The sequence below is a fragment of the Rhinatrema bivittatum genome, chromosome 14 (genome assembly GCF_901001135.1).
Source record: "Rhinatrema bivittatum chromosome 14, aRhiBiv1.1, whole genome shotgun sequence".
Classification (NCBI taxonomy): domain Eukaryota; kingdom Metazoa; phylum Chordata; class Amphibia; order Gymnophiona; family Rhinatrematidae; genus Rhinatrema; species Rhinatrema bivittatum.
In genome coordinates, this window is record NC_042628.1 from 8688748 (window position 1) to 8711598 (window position 22851).

Here is a 22851-nt window from a genome sequence, read left to right on the forward strand (position 1 = left end):
TTTCAGTTTAAACTGAATTTTGTCCTAATTTTAGGCTGTTTAAAGAGCAGCTCCAGAGCTGCAAATGCAGTGACTCGAGATCTCTTGCAACTGCTGGAAGGCAGTGTGGGCCAAAGCATTTCAAGTCCCTGCCCCTCCCCCAGTGAAAGCGCTGGCCCTCCTGTGCCAGTCACTCCTGCCCCACCGGAGGCAGTGTGGGCTTACAGGAGGCGCTGGCGTGCCTTGGACTTCCAGCAGCATGTGTAAGCAGATCTCGGGCGGGGATCCCTCCTGTGCCAGTCACTCCTGCCCTGCCGGAGGCACTTCCAGCAGCACGTGTAAGCAGATCTCTGGCGGGGATCCCTCCTGTGCCAGTCACTCCTGCCCCGCTCCGTGCTTACAGGAGGCACTGGCGTGCCTTGGACTTCCAGCAGCACGTGTAAGCAGATCTCCGGCGGGGATCCCTTCTGTGCCAGTCACTCCTGCCCCGCCCCGTGCTTACAGGAGGCGCTGGCGTGCCTTGGACTTCCAGCAGCACGTGTAAGCAGATCTCGAGCGGGGATCCCTCCTGTGCCAGTCACTCCTGCCCCGCCGGAGGCAGTGCGTGCTTACAGGAGGCGCTGGCGTGCCTTGGACTTCCAGCAGCACGTGTAAGCAGATCTCGGGCGGGGGATCCCTCCTGTGCCAGTCACTCCTGCCCCGCCGGAGGCAGTGCGTGCTTACAGGAGGCGCTGGCGTGCCTTGGACTTCCAGCAGCATGTGTAAGCAGATCTCGGGCGGGGATCCCTCCTGTGCCAGTCACTCCTGCCCCGCCGGAGGCAGTGCGTGCTTACAGGAGGCGCTGGCGTGCCTTGGACTTCCAGCAGCACGTGTAAGCAAATCTCCGGCGGGGATCCCTCCTGTGCCAGTCACTCCTGCCCCGCCGGAGGCAGTGCGTGCTTACAGGAGGCGCTGGCGTGCCTTGGACTTCCAGCAGCACATGTAAGCAGATCTCGGGCGGGGATCCCTCCTGTGCCAGTCACTCCTGCCCCGCCGGAGGCACTTCCAGCAGCACATGTAAGCAGATCTCGGGCGGGGATCCCTCCTGTGCCAGTCACTCCTGCTCCGCCGGAGGCAGTGCGTGCTTATAGGAGGCGCTGGCGTGCCTTGGACTTCCAGCAGCACATGTAAGCAGATCTCGGGTGGGGATCCCTCCTGTGCCAGTCACTCCTGCCCCGCCGGAGGCACTTCCAGCAGCACATGTAAGCAGATCTCGGGCGGGGATCCCTCCAGTGCCAGTCACTCCTGCCCCGCCGGAGGCAGTGCGTGCTTACAGGAGGCGCTGGCGTGCCTTGGACTTCCAGCAGCACGTGTAAGCAAATCTCCGGCGGGGATCCCTCCTGTGCCAGTCACTCCTGCCCCGCCGGAGGCAGTGCGTGCTTACAGGAGGCGCTGGCGTGCCTTGGACTTCCAGCAGCACATGTAAGCAGATCTCGGGCGGGGATCCCTCCTGTGCCAGTCACTCCTGCCCCGCCAGAGGCACTTCCAGCAGCACATGTAAGCAGATCTCGGGCGGGGATCCCTCCTGTGCCAGTCACTCCTGCCCCGCCGGAGGCAGTGCGTGCTTACAGGAGGTGCTGGCACACCTTGGACTTCCAGCAGCATGTGTAAGCAGATCTCGGGCGGGGATCCCTCCTGTGCCAGTCACTCCTGCCCCGCCGGAGGCAGTGCGTGCTTACAGGAGGCGCTGGCATGCCTTGGACTTCCAGCAGCATGTGTAAGCAGATCTCGGGCGGGGATCCCTCCTGTGCCAGTCACTCCTGCCCCGCCGGAGGCAGTGCGGGCTTACAGGAGGCGCTGGCGTGCCTTGGACTTCCAGCAGCATGTGTAAGCATATCTCGGGCGGGGATCCCTCCTGTGCCAGTCACTCCTGCCCCGCCGGAGGCAGTGCATGCTTACAGGAGGCGCTGGCACGCCTTGGACTTCCAGCAGCATGTGTAAGCAGATCTCGGGCGGGGATCCCTCCTGTGCCAGTCACTCCTGCCCCGCCGGAGGCAGTGCGTGCTTACAGGAGGCGCTGGCACGCCTTGGACTTCCAGCAGTATGTGTAAGCAGATCTCGGGCGGGGATCCCTCCTGTGCCAGTCACTCCTGCCCCGCCGGAGGCAGTGCGGGCTTACAGGAGGCGCTGGCGTGCCTTGGACTTCAGCAGCACGTGTAAGCAGATCTCGGGCGGGGATCCCTCCTGTGCCAGTCACTCCTGCCCCGCCGGAGGCACTTCCAGCAGCACATGTAAGCAGATCTCGGGCGGGGATCCCTCCTGTGCCAGTCACTCCTGCCCCGCCGGAGGCAGTGCGTGCTTACAGGAGGTGCTGGCACGCCTTGGACTTCCAGCAGCATGTGTAAGCAGATCTCGGGCGGGGATCCCTCCTGTGCCAGTCACTCCTGCCCCGCCGGAGGCAGTGCGTGCTTACAGGAGGCGCTGGCACGCCTTGGACTTCCAGCAGTATGTGTAAGCAGATCTCGGGCGGGGATCCCTCCTGTGCCAGTCACTCCTGCCCCGCCGGAGGCAGTGCGGGCTTACAGGAGGCGCTGGCGTGCCTTGGACTTCCAGCAGCACGTGTAAGCAGATCTCGGGTGGGGGATCCCTCCTGTGCCAGTCACTCCTGCCCCGCCAGAGGCAGTGCGTGCTTACAGGAGGCGCTGGCGTGCCTTGGACTTCTAGCAGCATGTGTAAGCAGATCTTGGGCAGGGATCCCTCCTGTGCCAGTCACTCCTGCCCCGCCAGAGGCAGTGCGTGCTTACAGGAGGCGCTGGCGTGCCTTGGACTTCCAGCAGCATGTGTAAGCAGATCTCGGGCGGGGATCCCTCCTGTGCCAGTCACTCCTGCCCCGCCAGAGGCAGTGCGGGCTTACAGGAGGCGCTGGCATGCCTTGGACTTCCAGCAGCATGTGTAACCAGATCTCGGGCGGGGATCCCTCCTGTGGGGATCCCTCCTGTGCCAGTCACTCCTGCCCTGCCGGAGGCACTTCCAGCAGCACGTGTAAGCAGATCTCGGGCGGGGATCCCTCCTGTGGGGATCCCTCCTGTGCCAGTCACTCCTGCCCCGCCCCGTGCTTACAGGAGGTGCTGGCGTGCCTTGGACTTCCAGCAGCACGTGTAAGCAGATCTCGGGCGGGGATCCCTCCTGTGGGGATCCCTCCTGTGCCAGTCACTCCTGCCCCGCCCCGTGCTTACAGGAGGCGCTGGCGTGCCTTGGACTTCCAGCCGCATGTGTAAGCAGATCACTTTGAGTATCACATCGGTTTACATAAAACATGAACTTGGCTTAATAACGCTTTACAGGGAACTATTCGTATATAAGGGTAACTTGAAAAATTATAAATTATAAATTAAAAATTATAAATGTGAATACAGGAACTTAGCTTAAAATGAATAAAGTGAACTTGGTTTACAGTATTTGAGAAAGCAGAATGTGATAAGGGGGTTCAGGCAGAGTGGCCACTGAATTTTTAAAAGTAAATGAAAAAAGTGAACAAAGTTTGTTGTTTGTTTTATTTTAAAAGTGAATTGAAACCAAAGGGGAAATGTCGTTAAAAGTTCCCATTTTGCTTCAGATGAATACACAGCCCTATCAGAAGCCTCTTTACTATGCTACATCCCTGTTTTAGCACAGGTTAGTTCCTGCAATATTCACTGAACTGCTGCGATTGAGCACCATAGTTGCCTGCTGCTGGGAATGCATGGACGTTTCTAGAAGGGTTGATTTCTCTATGCTCCCAGCTGCAAGAATGCACGTCCCCCAGCCCCTCTCTCGTGCCGGGGCTGCTTAAAGGGGCAGGAAGCCCCAGCTGCCAACCCTCCATGCACTAAAACAATTCCAAATCCTTTCCCTGAGAAAGCATCTCACTCTCCCATCCCCGAACTTCAAAAACATGTCCCCGCTCATGCTGTCATTCCCCAAATCCTCTCCCTGCCAGCCTCGCCTTACTATGAGGAGCTCCCAGGCGTTAATGCAGTCATCCCTGCCCTGCCTGAGCTGTCACCCAAAATGGTGCTGGCAAAGGGCAGCTTGGGACAGCACCAGCAGGGGATCCGAGCTGCCACATTAGCACCCAGGGAGCTTCATGATAAACGGGAAGCCTGGCGAGGGTGCCAGGCTGGTGATGGTGGGGGGGCAGGGGGCAGGGTTTGAAGAGCTGGTGCTTCTTACTTTCGGACACAGGTTTTGGTTTGGGTTTTTTTATTATGCACATTTCTGTGACGTTATCTACCATGGACAGGTACGGAACATAAATCTTTGAAACTAAATAAATAATTAAAGCATCTTAGGAAATGTTTTTTGGGGGTTTTTTTTAGCACCGGGGTGGGATTAGAACACAGAGCTTTCTGCCCCTTTAAGCAGCATCAAGGGGGGGGGGAGGGTGGAGAGATCCAAGATGACCTCAGCAGGCCATCCTGCCGATGATCAGGCGCTCCGTGTTAATGTTCGTCCCCTGCTTCGCCTGCCTTTGTATGTGATGCAGCTCGTGAATATTTTGCTCATATTGGGGGCGATTCTTTTGTGTGTTGTCAGCAATGGTTGTGCAAATGTTGCCGATATTGCATGTTAACAAGGAATGTTATCGCAACTTAGTAAATAGGCCCCTTACTCTGCAGTCAACCCATCATCGACCATGCATCCATACCACTCTCCCTTATGTATCCATGTTCCTGCTGTTGGAGGATTTCTCAATACTTTTTGTGTTTCTCTAGGTAGAAGTTTACAAAGTTAAGTATTTATTACTTTTTTTTTTTTCCCATAAAAAGTTCACCCAAGACACACAGCAGGCCTGAATTCGGAACAAGGTGAACAATGACCCAAGTTTAAAATAAACAAATGCATAATGTCTCAGCTGCACAATGGGTTGTGGCAATGTGTTCAGTGCGCTCAAGAAAGGTGCCCAGCGTTTTACCGCAATCGATGCAATTCAATGCAGGTGTGGGGGCAGCTTCCTCCAAGCTGCATTCAGCCCTTCGCAGTTCTCTGTACTTTCCAATAAACTAATCTGCCTGTCTGCAGAGCATTAATCCTGTGCTTCCACTGTCCATTCACCTGAAATCTTTTCACTTATCCACATTTTCTCGCTAGCCGCAGAGATACAGCGAGAGAGGCTTTGTAAGATTCGTTTCTCTCCCAGCAGCTGGAAAAGAAGGGAGCCTACATGGGATATCTATGCCCAACGCTTTTATCCAGTCCAGAAATGATTTAACTGTGAACAGAACATGAAGGCAAGTACTGTAGCTTTCCTCCTCAGTTTTAAACGTACAGCCGAGGACAAGAAGCCCAGTCTGGTGGCCTGTGTGATATGCAGGGGGGTCATTTCATCACATCTAGGTTTTCGTAAATAAGAAACGAAACAAAAAACTGAACTAAAGCCTTACACACGTTATCCCCCATGCTTAATAACAGTTTGTACTTTGCATCCCTTGTTTAACCCCCCTTATCCCTGTAACCTTATTTTGTAAACCGTTATGATGGCGTTATTTTGACGTTTCCGAATGACGGTATCTAAAACTCATCAAACATAAATAAATAAATGTCTTGCAGATCAGCAGCAGCTGACATAGGGACCCATGAGGCCCCAGACTGCATTAACATGGGCTGTTAGCATGTGCCAATGTGGTGCACTAACAGCTCATGCTGATGAGATGCAAATGAGGCGTGCATTACCAGAGAAGGTAGCCTGTCAACCTAAAGCGTGTGCCTTGGAGCAGGCGGTGACAGAATAACTGGACTGCTTCTCCCTGAAGCATAGCACCTGCTTGACACCGAGCACATTTTAGCGCTCGCACTTTTTCGGTGCGCTAATGGTAATGAGCTGTTTGGCATTTCATTACTTCATTAGAATTGAAATTATATTAGTTTGTATGCATTAACAGCTTGCGATAGGTCAGGAAGGAGCTTAATGCGCGTGTTATCCCTAACAGACTTTCAGACTGTAGCCCAGGTCTTTCCCTTGAGTTGCTGTTCACCTCTGTTGCTTAATCATATTGGGTGGATGCTCCTGCAGTACAGGATCATCTTTATTTGACTATTTCTGCAAGTGAATGTGCTGAGAGAGAGATGATGTCTAGAAGGGGTATAGCCTGTGCGGGTGGGGGAGGGAATTTGTGGTAACAGAGAGAGAAAGAGTTTGGAGTCCAAGGGAACAGGGCCCATCCCATCTCTTAAGGCCTCTTGGTTCTGGCCAGGGCTTTTTTTTCAGGCAGTACTTACTAGAGATGTGAATCGGAATTGAAATCGGATCCGATTCTGGTTCCGATTCACATCTCTAGTACTTACCAGCACCTTTTCCTCCACCTGATGATTTGCCCTGTGGTTCCTCAAAAAAAAAAAAAACCGCCCGCTGCGTGTAAGAACACAAAGGGTGGGATTTTGCTTTTCCCTGCACTTTGTTGTCCTCCCAGTTTCGTCCACACCAGCTTCTTACCCGACCATTTTTATGAACCCACCAAGCTGGGTCTTTAGTTGGGCTGGGAAAAACTTACCCCCTTATCTCCTTTAAGGAGAACGTATCCTCCTGCTGTTTTTATAATGCTTCTAAGACCTCCCCACATCTTCTACTGTCAGACTTCTGATTCATTGATTTACCCATGGACACAGAATGGGGAAAACTTTTGTAAATCAGGCTCCGAGAGCAGTTTTTTTCCCTGCCCAGAACTCTAATCTTAGAGCTCAATAATTTCATATACAGCAAAACTGGGTGATTTTTAATTACGAAGAATGCAATGCCTTGCTTGTAAGTAAGCATGAAATATTAATTAGGAATATTGTATTTACCCGTGATGCCAGCAGAGTAATATTCTCGTATTCCTGGTAGAAACTTTCCAACTGAAGGAAGGAAAAGGACAACTACAAAGGAGATTTTTAATGAGAGGAAAGGTGCAAGCCTTTAATTAAACATCAACAAAAAGGCAACCATGAAAGTTAAAGCAGAGTCAAGAATATACAAACGTGTGTTTTTATTCCCTGCTTAAGATGTTTCTCTACGTGTTCCTTCCTCTCTCGGCTGTTAATAAGAAGCCATCACGCATGGTCTCTGGTATATTCACACACTGGCCCCCATAGCTCATCCAGGGCAGTGAAGAACCCACTGCCAGTTCAAGGACCAGGATCCTAAACTCAAATCCAAACCTCCCTGTTACTAAAATAACATGGCAGAGTCATCTTCGGCAGGTGTGACGGTGCGGCTTCACCTCTGAAGAGGCCCCACTGTCATTGCAGCTGGGTCAGATGCAAGTGTCCCACCCGCTTCCCTGCACCAGCTCTCTCCCAGTGAGGAAAGGCTTCTGGGGCCATCCCTGGGCCCAGTTGCTAGGAGAGTGCAGTGGTTAGCATTTTGGGCTGTGAACACGGGGGCCTATGAAAAGCCCCCACCCCTGGCCCTGAGCACTGGGATAGCCTGCCAGCAGCAAATGATACGATTCTAACCTAATGCACAGTTTGCTTTCTCCTTGCTGTGCACAAATTCAGTCTAAAGCAACAATTTGGTTCCATGTTTTTCAGGACAAGCCAAGTCAGTCCTGGTTTTTTTTTTTTTTTACTCCTTGCATGCAGGGATTTGTAGTTCATTCCCTATTAATTTCCCGAGGAAAATCAGATTTACAAGTTCGTGCAAGCTGTGGTGCAAATCCAGAACTACAAAAGTGTAGCCAGCTGACACTCCTAATCCCATCCTAATCCCAGCCCTGGCCTTTCCTTGTATTTATTTCAGCTCATTATGACATACAAGCACCTGCCATTTGCATTAAACTAGATTCAATATTAAGAAGTTTTGTTATGTGGAGAAACTTTGGTAGTCAAATAAATGGTGCATAAACTTTGACCTTCCGTGATTCTGGGCAAATGGAGACCTAGTGATTTCTTGAAAGGAAAAAACTGAGAAGAGCACTAATGACAATAAATGCAACAAATTAAAATGACCCGGCCATGGGAAATCAGTACATAGTGTTAAGAACAGGGAAATTCCCCTTTTTCAGAGCCTCTGGAATCTGCTAAAGCTCTAACAAAGTGAAGGAATTCTGTCTCCTTCTCCCCATCCCTTTTTTCTCCTTCTCTCCCCCTTCCTTCCATCCCTTTTCGCTCTCTCGCTCTCTCAATGTTAAATGTAGGCCTGCTTGTCCCCTGACTGAGTGCTGAGTCAGAACTTTTAATACGAAACACTTTAAAATCAGATTTCTGCTGCAGCTGTGCATCCACATTTCCTTCTTTTCCAGACGCTGCTCAGCACACGAGAACAGAAAAAAACTACCACCCTTTCACCTAGCCTTTTCTCTCTTGTCCACTAGTACACATCTCTTGCACATTTTACATGGAAAACATGACAGTTGTGAAGCTGGAGTCTTCGGTGTAATAAGGCGCTGGTAAAAGGAAAGCTACTGAAGATTATGGCACTGTTTGATAGAAGAAAGAGTGGGACCTTCTCTAAACTCCCCGCAAGCCCTCGGGTGGAGGAGGGAGGCTTCCCAAACCTGTCCTGGTGATCCCATAGCCAGTCGGGTTTTCGAGATTTCCACACTGAACATGCACAAGTTTACATTTGCACACACTGTGGCCCCAGTATCTTATGCATGTTCACTGTGGACATCCTGCAAACCTATCCTGACTGGGAATCCCTAGGGCAGGTTAGGGAAACCCTTGGTCTAAGATGTTTCAGACAGGACAGGCATCCTCTGTGGCTCCCTTGAGCTGCGCGATGGCCATGGTCTCTGTGTACAGATGACTTGCTGAGGACACAGATCTCCTTGATGAATGCCTTTGGGGCTTTTTTTCTTGAGGGACCAGTGCCATCACTCTTTTGTCTGCTTCTCAAGTATCCTTGTAGTTCTTGGAGAGCAGCGTGTACAGGAAGGGGTTAATGCAGCTATTACTGTAGGCCAGACAGGTCACCACAAAGTTGATGTACACCACAGTGTTTGTTAGTGGAGACTCTCTGGCTGGTAGTAATAGATGCTGAGAAGCTGCCAGAGCCAGAAAGGTATGAAACAAGCCCAATAGGCAAGAACAATAGTGAAGATCAATGTACAGAACTTTCTGCCTGGGACAAACCTTTTCACTTCCTTAGAGGTAAAGACATTGGTCTGAGATTTCCAATATGTTCTTGCCAACTTAATATACAGATAGCAAATCACTAGACCGGGGGGCTAGGATGCAGGTATTAAAGAGGACGGTGAGGTATACTTTATAAGCCTCCATTTGCCAGGTGGGGTGACACATGCGTTTGGTGATTCCATTCTGGTTGCTCGTTCTGAGGTCTATCAAGATCATGGTGGGAAGTGCCAGGAGAAAGGACACCAACCACACCAAGCAAGTGATGGTCCTCCGGTAGTCTCTGGACCTTCCAATGGTGTCTAAAGGTTTGACAACTGCAAGATATCTTTCTGTGCTCATGATCATAAAGAATTGAAAATGCTGGCTTGCATGGTGAGCAGGTCCAGACTGAACAAGATCCTACAGCCCGATATCGCCAAAGTACCAGTCCTTACGAAATAGGTGCAGACCACAAAGGGGATGGTGGACAGGTACAGGAGATCTGCCACAGCCAGGTTCACAATGTAGATGCACATTGAGCCAGAGAACTCATGGATAGATTCATGACCACCAATGTGTAAATATTGCCCCAATGCCAACCACACACATCACAGCAAGGACACCCCCAAGGGAATGACATGAACAGAATATCATTTGTCACACTGAGGACCTCGGAAGAGGCATTGGCATGAGCTGCAGTGGAGTCCTTATGGCTCCTGGTACACCAGTGCTTTGACCTAGCTCCATGGCTTTGTGCTGCCGTGTCCGGTGGATATGGTAAGGGGACGATCTGTCTACTCCGGGCAGCCCCACAGTTCTCTCATTCCCAAAACTTGAGTCAACAGCAAGGGCGCAGCTGCTTAATGCAGTCCCTTAGCTGAAAGCCTTCCTGATGCAAAGGATGCGATCGAAAAGTGTGAAAATCCAATTAGTTGAACACTCACCCCGTCCTCCTGCTGCCCATTAAGATCCTGTCCGAGTCACCTTTCCCCCCACTTCACTCTGCCATTTCGTTTCCGTGCTGCTCGCTCTCCAGTGCAATTGGAGACGTCCCTTGAATTTTCAGGCAGAAGGCAGAAGGTGTTTAGTTCCCCCGAAAACCTCATCCCGGAGTCAGAAGGGAAGTGTAGTTGGGTTTGGGGCGGTTTTATTTCGGATGTGTGGCAGCTGCACCGGCACCACAGAGGGCGACTCCTCCAAGCCTGCTCACACGCTCGGTCTTTCTCTCTCTGCCAAAACTCCTTCGCGTAAAAAAAAGAAAAAAGGAAAGAAATGCGAAGTGCTCAGCGGGCTGAGTAACTACAAATAATTACAAACCAGAACCCAGCACTAGAAGCCCTGCGATGGCAGAGAAGCCCCAGGGAGCAGGGCTCCTGCCAGGGAGGAGCAGCCGTCCGGCTCCGGCCAGGCAGCCTGCGAGGAGCCTGCAACCCATCCGCAGCTCCAGGAAAGGCAGCGCTGCAGCAGAGGCTCGGGCTCCCTCCTCGCTGGGAAAAGCTGGCGTGCACCCTCCTTCCCCTCGGACTAAGTGCCAAGGAGGGGTGGGATCCGAGGCGGCGACAAACTGGAGGAGGAGGTGGAGGAAGAGGAGGATCAGCCGAAGCCCCAGCAGCCTGCCTCCCTGCAAGGCTGGGATTCCTGCCTCTGCTAATAAGCTGCACTCGGAGGGTGGTTTCTTTACGCTCTCGGTGCCTCCTTTGCTGAGTTGCTCCTCCTCTCCAGAGCTTCTCCCGAGGGCAGTGCTCGCAGGAATCACCGAGTTTAGTTGGGGAATTAGTGAGGCGGGGGTGGCTGAGCTTCCACCTCACTGAAAGGCAAGAGAATCTGCAGCGCTCAGATCCGTTGCCCCATGGGCCCGTTTCCCAAAGCAGGACCAGGACCATGGACAGCTGAAAGGGACCAACCCAAAGGCTATGAAGAGCAGGTAAAGAAGAAGCAAGCTCGGTGCCATCTTAAAAACTGAAAAAGTAACCCCTAGAACTCAAAGAGGGCCATACATGTCTTCTGCAAGAAGGAACAAATCGCTCTCTTATCTATTTATTTTTATTTAAAAACATTGGTTAAGCGCCTATAGCAGAGCACTCTGAGCTAAGCGGTGTAAATCTATGTCACGTTTTAAGCAGGGCCAGCTCTTCCATGAGGGGAAATAGGCCATCTCCTAGAGTGCCAAAATTTGGGGAGCGGGAAGAAAGGTAGTGGACAGCAAAATCCCAGAAACCTCCAGCTGTCACCCATCCAATTTTAAGGAATGCACAGCAACAATCACAAACAATTTTAGAACTTGTGGTCGGCTCTTTTTGATTGCATCCTGAGATCATTAGTCAGCCTTGGCCCAGAAGTTTGAAAAAACTGCTTGTGGTGCTGGCACTGGGTCACTGAAGGAGCTCATCTTGCCAGTGGCTGAAGACAAGTATGGGCCCCCGGTGCCACTGCTGCAGTCCATTCCATCAGCAGCTGAAAAACGCAGGAGGCCCCGGAGGAATGCTGCGTAGGTCTAGAGGGTGGAAAGGGAGAAGGTACTGAGTGAGTGGGGAGTGAAGACAGAAAGAGAGAGAAGGTGCTGAGTGGGTGGCAGGGTGGATAGACAGCAGGTGAAGAACGGGAGAGATAGAAAAAGGAGGAGCTGGGTAGCTGAGGGTGGGAGGGAGGGAGAGAGAGTGAGAAAGGATGCTAGTCATCGCAGAAAGTGGACAAAGAGATTGGGATGATGCTGGTATGGGAGGGGAGAAGAGATACTGGACAGATGTGGAGAGAGAGAGAGGGGATGTAGAGCACTATGGGCAGGGGATAAAGAGAAGGTGATGCTTAGGAGAGGGCGGGGGAAGAGAGCAATAGGGAGGCTGTGCAAGAGCCACTGCCTCACACTGTGCTGGAAGGAAAGGCTGGAGGCTCACCTGGGCTGCCTAATTTCTTTGCACCAGCCTTGATTTTAACCCCATCGGTGGTTTAGCATTCCCTCTCCCCCACATGGCAGCACCATGGCACTCCTTAAATCCCCAACTGGCCTGAGTCACTGAGCCATACAGGAGGGGAATTTTCAAGGGGCAATATAAGAGCAGTGCAGGGGCTTCCAGTGCCACAAAGCTCAGTCTGAGTAAGATGAATTGAGTGGCCCAGACCTCAGAGTATTTATATGGCAAGATAGGGAATGAGGGAGATAAGTGGGAGGGTGAGAGAAAGATGGGATGAGAGAGGAGCAACAAAATGGGATAGAGAGGTAAGAAAAGGAGGAAAAGGAAGAGAGTCAGTGGAAAGGAGAAGGATGAGTGAAAGAAGAAGCAGGGTTGGGGAGAGATGGGAAAGGAAAGGATGGGGAGGAAGAGGGAAGGGAAGATTGAGATAAAGAGGAGGAATGAGATGGGTGAGAAGGCTGAGAGAGGGAGAAGAGGAGGGCAAAGGTGATAAAAGCTGAGAGGAAGAGGAGAGAGATTGAGGAAGAGGAGAAGGAAGGAGAAGAATGAGAGGACAGGGAAGGGATGAGTGAGTGATGAGGGAAGAAGGAAAGGCTGAGAGGGAGACAGAAAGATAGATAAGAGAGGGGGAAGAGGATGGGTGAGAGATGGAGGGGTAATATTTTTGAGAATGTCAATAAACATGTGGATAAAGGTGAGGCGGTTGAACATTGTATTTGGATTTTCAGAAGGCCTCTGACAAAGTCCCTCATGAAACACCTCAGGAAATTTTGGAGGTCTTGGGATCTGGAGGCTGGGTGTCTCATTGTGGACTGGTACTGGTCACTGATTAAAAGGCAGGAAACAGAGGGTAGGACCTTAATCATCAGTTTTCCGAAAGGAGAAGGGTCAATAGTGGAGTGCCCCAGGGGGTCTGCAGTGGGACCTGTGCTATTTAGCATGTTCATAAATGATATGGAGAAAGGAACAAGTGAGGTGACCACATTTGTAGATGACACAAAAGTGTTTTGAGTCATTAAAATGGCAATGGATTGTGAAGAACTGCAGAAGGACCTTGTGAGACTGGGAGACTGGGCTTCTCTATGGCAGATGCAATAAAATTTAATGTAGAAAAGTGCAAGTGATGTACATAGGGAAAAATAATCCAATGTCATGTGTGCACACTACCCGGCGGGCGCATGTGGACACATGCAAGGGGGGGCATTACGCAATTTTCGTGCGGTGACGCATCCCGGCCTTCCCCAGTTCTCTCCCAGTCCACTCCAATTAAGGCATGGACTGGGAGGGAATTTCCCTACCCTAACCTCCCTTCCCCCTTCTCCTCTCCTCCTGTTACAACTGTCGCTGCCCGATGTCTCCACTCCGCCCACCGTACCTTTTTTGCGACTCCTCCCACAGGTTGATGGACATCTGGCTGCCGCGGCATCTGCCCGCCGTCCTCTCCGGCGTCCCTCAGTCCGGCTTGGGCGCTGCATCCTGCCATGTTGTCCAGGGACCATAGGGTGCGTGCGCCACGTGGCCCTGCTTCTATTCTCTGTTTTGGTGCAAACCTCGGGGGCAGTCTCCCTGTGATGATGTCACACATCCCGGGATACAAAAGCCTACACTTTCTTGCTAGCTAATCGAGTTAGCAAGGGATCTCCTTACGGACGGGATTCGCTCTTCGTACCTAGCTACTCTGCCTCTCCAACTTTTGGATTTTATTCCTAACGAGGGTACCCGCTCCTCGGGGGCCTCTCTCATTTCTTTCAGGTCGCTATCAGGAACCGGTACTCGCTCCTGAGGGCCCATGTTCCTCTGACTCGCTGCCTGAAACTTATCTCTTCATGCTTGGAAGAATCCGCTGCCTACATCATCAGTGAGTTACCAACTTTATACCCCAGGGCTGTTCCCTGGAACCAGGTACTCTCTCTTCGAGGGCCTGCCTCTATCCCAGCTTCTGTGTCACCTTCCGGGAGAAACCGCTGGTGAGTAACTTTACCAACGAGGCTCTATACCAGAACCCTGTGTATGCTCCACTGTGCTCACTATCTCAGTTTTCTCCACTACAGCACAGCCATAGATACTGTGCTGTAGTGGAGTGGGGTGGAATGGGGTGGAATGGGGAATGGGGAATGGAATGAGGAACCCAAGCCCGGCTGGGCTTGGGTTCCTCAATATCCTGAGGAACCCAAGCCCAGCCGGGCTTCATCTCTACTCACTACTGCCCCCTCTGGTGGCTTCTCAACTCTGTCTAATAAAAGATATAACTCTGTGTTGTGTGTCCCAAAGCTGAGCCTGACCTGTGGCCCCTCACGGGACTTCCACCTGTGGGCGTGGTCAGCTGCCACAGTGTCCAAGAGTCCACCCAAAACCTTACAAACAATAACACCTCTGCAACCCTAAATCCTACCTTTTTTTTTTTGTTCCTTGTTTTTCAACTTACTTCAGGGCTCAACCTAAAGTAAGTTGTGCGCGCCGGCAGCCGGCCGGCGAGCGAGGCTCCGGGACAGCGATGAATGGCACTGTCCCGGCCCGCTACCTCACTGTCCCTCCCTGCCCAGAACACGCCCCCAGGCCCACCCCTTCAAAGTGGCCTGGCAATACCGCGCATAACTGGGATTACGCGCATGGCCGAGCCCCTTTGAAAATACGCACGGCGCACGCAAGGCCCGGCCACACGCGTAACCCCCATTTTTAACGCATGCAACTTTTTGAAAATCTACCCGTATGGGTGCACAATGCTGGGTTCTGTGTTAGGAATCACCACCCAGGAGAAGGGCCTTGGAGTCCTTGTGGAAAATACCTTGAAATATCCAACTCAGTGTGCAGGGGCAATAAAAAAAGGCAAATATGATGCTAGGAATTATTTGGAAAGGAACAGAAAATTAGAATATCTTAACGCCATGGTGCGACTACACCTTGAGTGTTGTGTGCAGTTCTGGTCATAGCAGAGGTAGAAAAGGTACAGAGAAAGGTGATAAAAAATTATAAAAGGGATGGAAAAGCTCCCTTATGGAGAAAGGCTAAACAGATTAGGGCTCTTTAGCTTAGAAAGGAGATGACTGAATGAAATGTATAAAATCATGAATGGGGTGGAATGGGTAAATAAGGAACAGTTATTTACCCATTCAAACAGCACTAGGACTAGGGAACACGCCATGAAACTAGCAACCAGCAGCTTTAAAACAAAATTGCAGGAAATATTCTTTTCACTCAGTGCACATCTGTTGCCGGGGGATGTAGTCAAGGCAACTAACATAGTGGGGTTCAAAAGAGGATTAGACAAGTTCCTGAAGGAAGTGTCCATAAACAGTTATTAGCCAGGTAGACTTGGGAAAGTCAGCGCTTAACCCTGGGAGTGAGATACAAGAAATAATTTAACTACTGAGGATCTGACGGGTACTTGTGATCCAAACTGGTCATTCTTGGAGACAGGATGCTGGGCTCCATGGACCTTGGATGGCATTTCTTCTGTCCTTATGGTAAGGCTGAGAGAGGAAGCAGGAAGAAAGGTGGGGGGTAATGGGTGAGAAAAGAAGAGGAGAAACAGAAGGGTGGGAGAAGGAGAGTTAAGGAAAGGGTGAAAGGGAGGCAGAAGGAGGCAAGGGGAAGCGTGAGAGAGAAGGAGAAGGGTGAGAGAAGTGAAAAGGAAATCTAGGCATAGAAAAACTGTGCCTGCTGGATTCTAATTTTTGCACCAAGCCTATTGTGTGTGTGTGTGTGAGAGTGTGAGAGAGACAGAGATTGAGAGAAATGTGTCTGTGTGTGTGTGAGAGAGAGAGTGAATGAGAGTGAGTGTGAGTGTGTGTGAGAGAGAGACAGAGACAGAGATTGAGAGAAAATGTGTCTGTGTGAGAGTGAGTGTGTGTGTGGGTGAGTGTGAGAGAGAGAGACAGAGATTGAGAGAAAATGTGTCTGTGTGTGAGAGAGAGAGTGTGTGTGTGTGTGTGTGTGAGAGTGTAAGAGAGAGAGACAGAGATTGAGAGAAAATGTGTGTGTGTGAGAGAGTGTGTGTGTGTGTGAGTGTGTGAGAGAGAAAGAGACAGAGTGTATGTGTGTGTAGATAACCAAAACTGAATTTAATTTGAGAAAAAAATATCTGATAAAAAATTACTTATGGAATTTTTTTCCCCAGATAACTACATAGGTCAACTGCCATTAAGTGGAGGGCTTTTGTAGCTTAATAGAGTGCAGTACAAAGCTGCAGATTACTGTTCACTGCCTAACAATGCATCTGGCTGTGGATAATTAGTGAACAATGAATGTCCTGTGATGCCTTAATGCTAACTTATTACTGTTTACAATAATGTTAACAAACCTTTTAGAACAGCAGGTACAACCACAACAGGCTTCGCTTTCAAAAGGTATTCTGTACCTTTGGAAAAATTCAGCATGGCGACCACGTGATTCCAGCAACAGCAAGACAGTGTGCTCCAGCCCCATTTAAAATTCTACTGGAAACTGTGATTCTAATTAAGAAATAGGCCTGCCATTCCCAGAATGTTTTGGAATGCAAATTGGAAAAAAAGAAGTGTTTTGAAGCACAGCTTCTCAGTGATCAGAGAGTCCTTTGAAGGGTTAGCAGGTGGCTCCAAATAGCCCGGGACAGGTAAGTCAGGCCACTGCACGCATGGAGCTGTCGTTATGATTTTCTTAAGAAAAGCAGGAGCTATATCTCCATGAGCGCAGTATGGATAAAACAGACACTTAGGTTGCTAGTTCTAGGTGGCATGGAGTAATTTGGCAACCCCCAAAATATTATTTCTAGGTATAACATTTTCAGGAACCATATTCTGCCTGAACAGAACACTCAACAGCTAAAGGCAATTACATGAAAGAGGACTAGCAAAATATTATTCCTGACAGGAGACACTTACATGATACCTCCCCAGGAGAAATGCCTGTTCCAGGGATGCAGAAGGACAGTAAAGGACTCAGTCTGACCAGTGCAACACTGAGATGCCTGAAAAAAAAACCCAAAACAACCGCAAAGCCGAACTAATGAAGAGGATACTAGCAAGGGGCTTGCAGTCACAGAGACCAGGCAAGGCCTCGGAGAGACCGCACGCGTTGCACGAGCAGGATGGGCTTCAAAACCTGCCTTTTCTGAAGCCACTGATTGCAGGGAACTGCACCATTAATTGGGGGATCCAGGGGAGACCAGGTAAGGCTCTTTGTAAAAAGCAAGGCTTAACATAGTAACTGTGAGGTCCACATTCAAAGGCTTTGACTAGGTAACTTTTGGAGTTACCAGACAGAAATCGAGATTTCAAACTTTCCTCCCACTCTCTGGATAAATTTCCCACATAAAATGCAGTCAGGTAAGAAGAGGCAGTGCTGGAGGCATTTTGGGACGGGGGCTGGATTTTAACCGGTAAATGCTGATATTCAGCATTATCAGGCTAAAGCTAGCTGGATACGTCTGCTCTGAAAAATAGTCATCCTAAAGTTTACTCAGGTAACTTTAAGCAAATATATTCAGCATAACGCGTTTCCAGGTATGTTCCGCCGAGTATCGGGGTAACTTTGCCCCGCTAACTTTTCCACTCGCTACCTTGCTGAATATTGCCCTCGTAGTACACAAAAGCAAATAAAGACCCAGTCTGCCCTTTCCCTTGTAGGTTGTTTAGAAGAGAGAGGCAGCTCCCGAGAAGTTAAAGGCTGCCACAGTGAGTGGGTTATGCTCATAGGAATGAGGGGGCTCTCTGGTTAGGCTCCACGTGGGAGCATAGGATCGTGCGGCCAGTACTCAGGACTGTGGAACGGGCTCCCTGCATACGTTCTTCTTGAGAGACAGCTTTATACTGTGCTGAACTGTGCTTTCTGGCCATAGGCCTTATAAAGTGGCAGTCTGCTTTGAGATATCTTATTTGTTTCCTTTCCAAGTAGACCTTTTCGTGGGTCCAACGAAAAGACGCCACACACACAAACTGTCATAAGCACAAGGTCCCTTCTAGCCCACACTAGAGGCTTAATCTCATTGTCTTGCTTTTACTGTTTGGGAGGATAGAAAGGAACTCAATCGCTGGAAACACGAGGTCCTTCAGAGTAAGACACACACACACACTCTCTCTCTCTCTATTTCTCACTCACTCATTTTCTCTCTCACTCTCTCTCTCTCTCACTCATTCTCTCTGTCTTCATCAGTCACAGGAGCTCAGCTAACAAATAACCAAAGGTAATTTCCCAGGGGTTCAGGGAAGATGAGTGAGGGAGTTAAAGGATTAGTGCATATTTTACCTCTGAGCAACCGGACGAGTGCTGAGGAAGAAAAGCATGACGCATATTTGCTGGATTTTCTTCTTATACAATCTGATATGTCGCTAGCCTGTTAACTCTTCAATTTGAGCAGGAGTCCAGGTTCTGAGAGAGATTTGCATATTAATGAACAATCACTGCAGCCATATCCAGACTGAGTTTATAAGGAATGCAACACCGATAGGTCCAGGAGGCAGTGGAAAGGGAGAAACAGGAATCCCGGCCTCATTTCGCCTGTGACCAGAGACACTTGCAACCAGCACTCACGTGTACTGTAGACGTAGGACTGCAGGCACTCTTGGATCCGGGAGAGAGTCAAGTTTTATATTCCCACTGGGGCATTACCATCATCACTGGGTGCTTGGCTATGTATTCTGTCCATTAAGGACATAAGATCGTCTGAAAAAAAGACTTTTTCTTGTGTAGACCCAGTCTCCATAAGGAACTGCAATTGTTGGCGACCTGCATGAGCTCAGAGAGCACTGCAAAGCCTGTTTGTTTAAATATACCTTTAACTAAAGATAGTTCTAGGAGGTCTTCCTTTTAGGCTTGGCTTTGCTATTAACTGCGGCGTTACAGCTGCTCTGTTTATTGCTGTGCATTGTGTCTGCCTGTTGTGGATATTGTGCGTTGTTGTTTGTTTAGGATTATGTCTGTTACACTGTTAATATTGTATTTTAATGTTATTTTTTTTACTTCACTCCCAGCCTGTATGGGTGATTGATTAATCAAGTAAGTAAATAAATGGCAGCAGCTGTATTCTTAGCCTGTTTTAATATAATTTATTATATGTGAACTCTGTTTACTTTGTCACATTTATAAATGGCTATTTCCAAGATAAGTGCAAAGTGATGTACAACAAAGTCTAATGACCCACTATCCTGGCCTCTTCTGGACCAAGATCCAAACGTGGGGAATGGGCCTTGAGGCTAAGATTGAGAACCTGCACATTATGGGAGGGGGGAGGGGAGATAACCAAAAGCTGAGAGGTGCACAATGGCTTCTCCAGCTAAGACTAACTGTAAAGTCTACATCCTGAGCTGACTAGGTACACCAGTAGTTTGTCTTAATACAGAGGCACAAAAGTGCATCAAATTGCTCACTTACGTTTCACCTGCTTTTTGTATGGGTGCATGAATGGCTTCCAATTCAACTCAAAGTCTCCTGTGCTGCCTTCAGATCCCAAAAAGGGCTAGGCCCTACCTATTTGAGACTGCAAACCCACCCTAGGCTGAGGTCTAAAACAGGGACTCTCCTGCGTCTACCTGCTCCCAAAGCCACCAGGCTAGCCCGAACCCACACGCCCCTGCAACTCTCTCCCAACAGAAGCCAGACTTGCGTGCTGACGAACATGCAGACTTTCTTATATCATTATATGTTCTGTACTTCTAACCTCGTGCCCTAGATCTTTGGTTAATAAATATTGAAACATTTCATTTAATAGATGCTAATACTACCTCTGTTGCCCATCTTTATTTGTTGATCCATAGTTATGAATGTTTCTTTTGTAAACCGTTGTGATCTTTAACATGGAACGATGGTACATTAAATTTCTAAATAAATAAATATATTAACATTCTGCCATACTGTTAAAACCTGTCTTTTCCCTCCGAGCCACCACCATCAGCAGTATTGATCCTGGTACACTACAATCATATACATCATTTTCAACCTGGTCATATATAATTTGTATATGTATGATATCTATAGATCATGTGACATAATGTTTATTATTTATTTATTTGGCTTTCTTATCCACCTTCTTGAATAAGAATTTCCCCCAAGTGTTTTGCTCCTTCCCCTGTCCCTCTCTTATGATGCTGTATTATATGTACCGCACTACCTCTTTTTACCACTTGCTCCATGTGCTACCTCTTTATTCCCTATAAATCATGCCCCATCCCCTCTGTTTTTGTTTCTGTAATCGTATGGATGTAAACCAGTTGGAAACTCTATACTTTTGTGGTTATACTGATGTGGTTACATCAGGGAGGCGAGAAGAAATTTAAAAGAATACAAATATTTGTGGGCACTGGGTACTAAGCTCCTCGCATCACTTTACTTCTCCCATTGAAAAAGCTGTACATTAAGTCCCCCCCCCCCCTATGTGAAGATTTTACAACTCTTCAGAAATGTGCAGTCAGAACTGGCAGCAAACCCCTATGCTTTTGTATTTATCACAAGAGTGACCTCTTGTTCACTGTATTAATCTGCCTTCACCTTCACCATCAGATCATTTGAAATAACATTTCCAGAAACAGGACCTCGCTCTTTTGCCACTCCCTCCCAGAGATGATCAGTAACTTCTAGAATGGGCCATCCCAGTGGCTTGGTGGCAGTGCTGTGCACTGACATATGGAGAGGACTCCCGGCTCAGGTCTTCATCTCCCTTGGTCAGCCGGGTTTGGGGGGGATGGGGAGCGAGGTCACACCTAGTGGCCTCATTTTGAGGCTCGTGCTTGTAGAGTCCCAGAAGGAGCCCTGGTGCATGAGCCTGACTGGGCTAGGTGAGTTGATATAAAGGCTCGTGATGGCACTAAATCCCCCACCCTGATTCCGAATGAGCTGGAACCCAAAAAGAACAGGAGGAAGCTGCCAGGTCAAAAAAAAGGAGCAAGAAACAATTTAGAATGAAGACGCTGATGGTGGAGTATTCTCGGGCTTGTAAAGTAGATTTTATTGAGGATGGAGGGGAGAGAGAATAAACATGCACAGGGAGAGCCACGGTAGTCTGGTGTAGCAGAAGTGACAGGAGGTGGGGTGGCACCTTATAGACTAATTTATTGAGGCAGGAGCTTTCCGGGACAGTGTCCACTTCATCGCATGCAGCGGAGGACGTGGACTCTGTCCTGCTTCAATGTGTTGGTCAGTCTATAAGGCGCCACCTGCCTTCTGTCATATAAACATGCACGCAAGCAATCAGAGAGATAATCATAGTGCTTACACTTTATCAGGATCAGCTTCTTCCCATCACATCTAAAATTGCCACTGCACTAGGTTGCACATTTCATAAGTTCAGGAAAACCTTTGGGCATCCTGGTGTGAGAAGCTTTCTTGGTGTATTTGATCCCCACACAAAAGGATCCAGATGCGGTCCATAAGTTCTCTCTCATCCCTGAACTTCCCTTTTCCCTTCATTCACATCCTTTACCAGCCCCTCTCCTGCCCTTTTTTTTTCCTGTCCCTCCACCTACACCACTAGGAAATCAGAAGTGTCAGTGAAGAGGATGGGACGTGAGGGTGAATGTAAAAATGAATAATACATCAAATATGCTATAAAGCCAGTGATTCAAAGACTAAGCAGTAACAATAGCTTCCATGAGCATGGCCTCAAGTCAATGCCCAATGCAGTTTTCCTCTTCTGGATTGGCAGGATGACCTTGTCGTGTGCTTAGCACACTGATCTTTCATTCACTTTTCTGGCTGTTGCAATCTATTGAATGCTCAGATTTAGTGCATTTTCCTCTGTTCTATAACCAGGTGACAGGCATGCTTTTTAGTTGACAATTTAAGTTTTGTGGATATATTTTGCCCCAATGAACTTGTAGCTTGGGTGTATAATCTTCTTCAGTTCATTTCCATGCACGATTTGCTGCTTGTCAGCTCAGTCAGTCAGTCAGTCTATGCAAGTCCACCCACGGTTCCTCTCTAACTGGTAACTGAATTCACTCCCCCATCTAAATCAGTATAATCTCACATTTTCAACCATTCAGCTTTATTTTCCATATAATTTATAATGGTAAGCAGCCTTTGTCATTTAGCTAGCCAGTACGCAATGAGCTGAGTCTCAAAGGGTCACATTCAAGTGAGTTCTTCTTTTTATGTTAATCTAATTTATACAATACTAAATACCAAAGGATCCCTTAGCACTTAGCTACCTTTAAGCTCCAGCTCTGGTCTCATCTTTGCTGTTTCAAAAAATGCTGACACACAAAAAGTCACATGTTAAGGAATTCCACTTAAGGAAAATATGAAGCAAAGTTTATTCCAGTACTGAAGTGCATGGAATTCCAGTTACTATAGTCAACATGTTACCCAGTTGATAACTTTTAAAATATACCAACGTGCTTTATTTATTTGATTTGATTTATATTCTGCTTTTCAGGCACTTCCAAGCGGATTACATCCAGGGACTGGAGGTATTTCCCTATCCCCAGAGGGCTTATGATCTAAATTTGTATCTAAGGCAACAAAGGGCAAAGTAACTTGCTCGAGGACACAAGGAGCAGCCACAGGATTTCAACCCTGGCTTTCCTGATTCCCAAACCTGTACTGGGAGGACCCTAGCTAGTCAGGTTTTCAGGATATCCACAATGTACTGCCTCCATTGCATGCAAACATTCATGGTTGGTTTGGAAACCACTGTACTAGGCCACTCCTCCACTTCTTCCTGTTTGCCATCACACATTATAAGGCAGGCATCCTCAAGAGACACAACCCAGTTGGGTTTTCAGGATTTCCACAATTAAAAGGCATGAGATCTATCTGCGTACAATGGAGGTACTGCATGGAAATAGATCTCATGCATATTCATTCTGGAAATCCTGAAATCCCAACTGGGTTGTGGCCCTTGATAATCAAGTGTGGGGACCCCCTGCCATAAGAGCAAAAAAAAAGTTGTAACGGACCTTGAAGCTGGCCAGTCTGGGGCCCAGTGACTGTGAACCCC

At 48.8% G+C, this 22851-nt stretch overlaps 1 pseudogene; it reads right to left on the reverse strand.

Annotated features, from left to right (window-relative positions):
* Positions 1 to 8808: 8808 nt before the first annotated feature.
* Positions 8809 to 9684, reverse strand: LOC115076095 (annotated as a pseudogene).
* Between the last annotated feature and the right edge of the window lie 13167 nt (positions 9685 to 22851).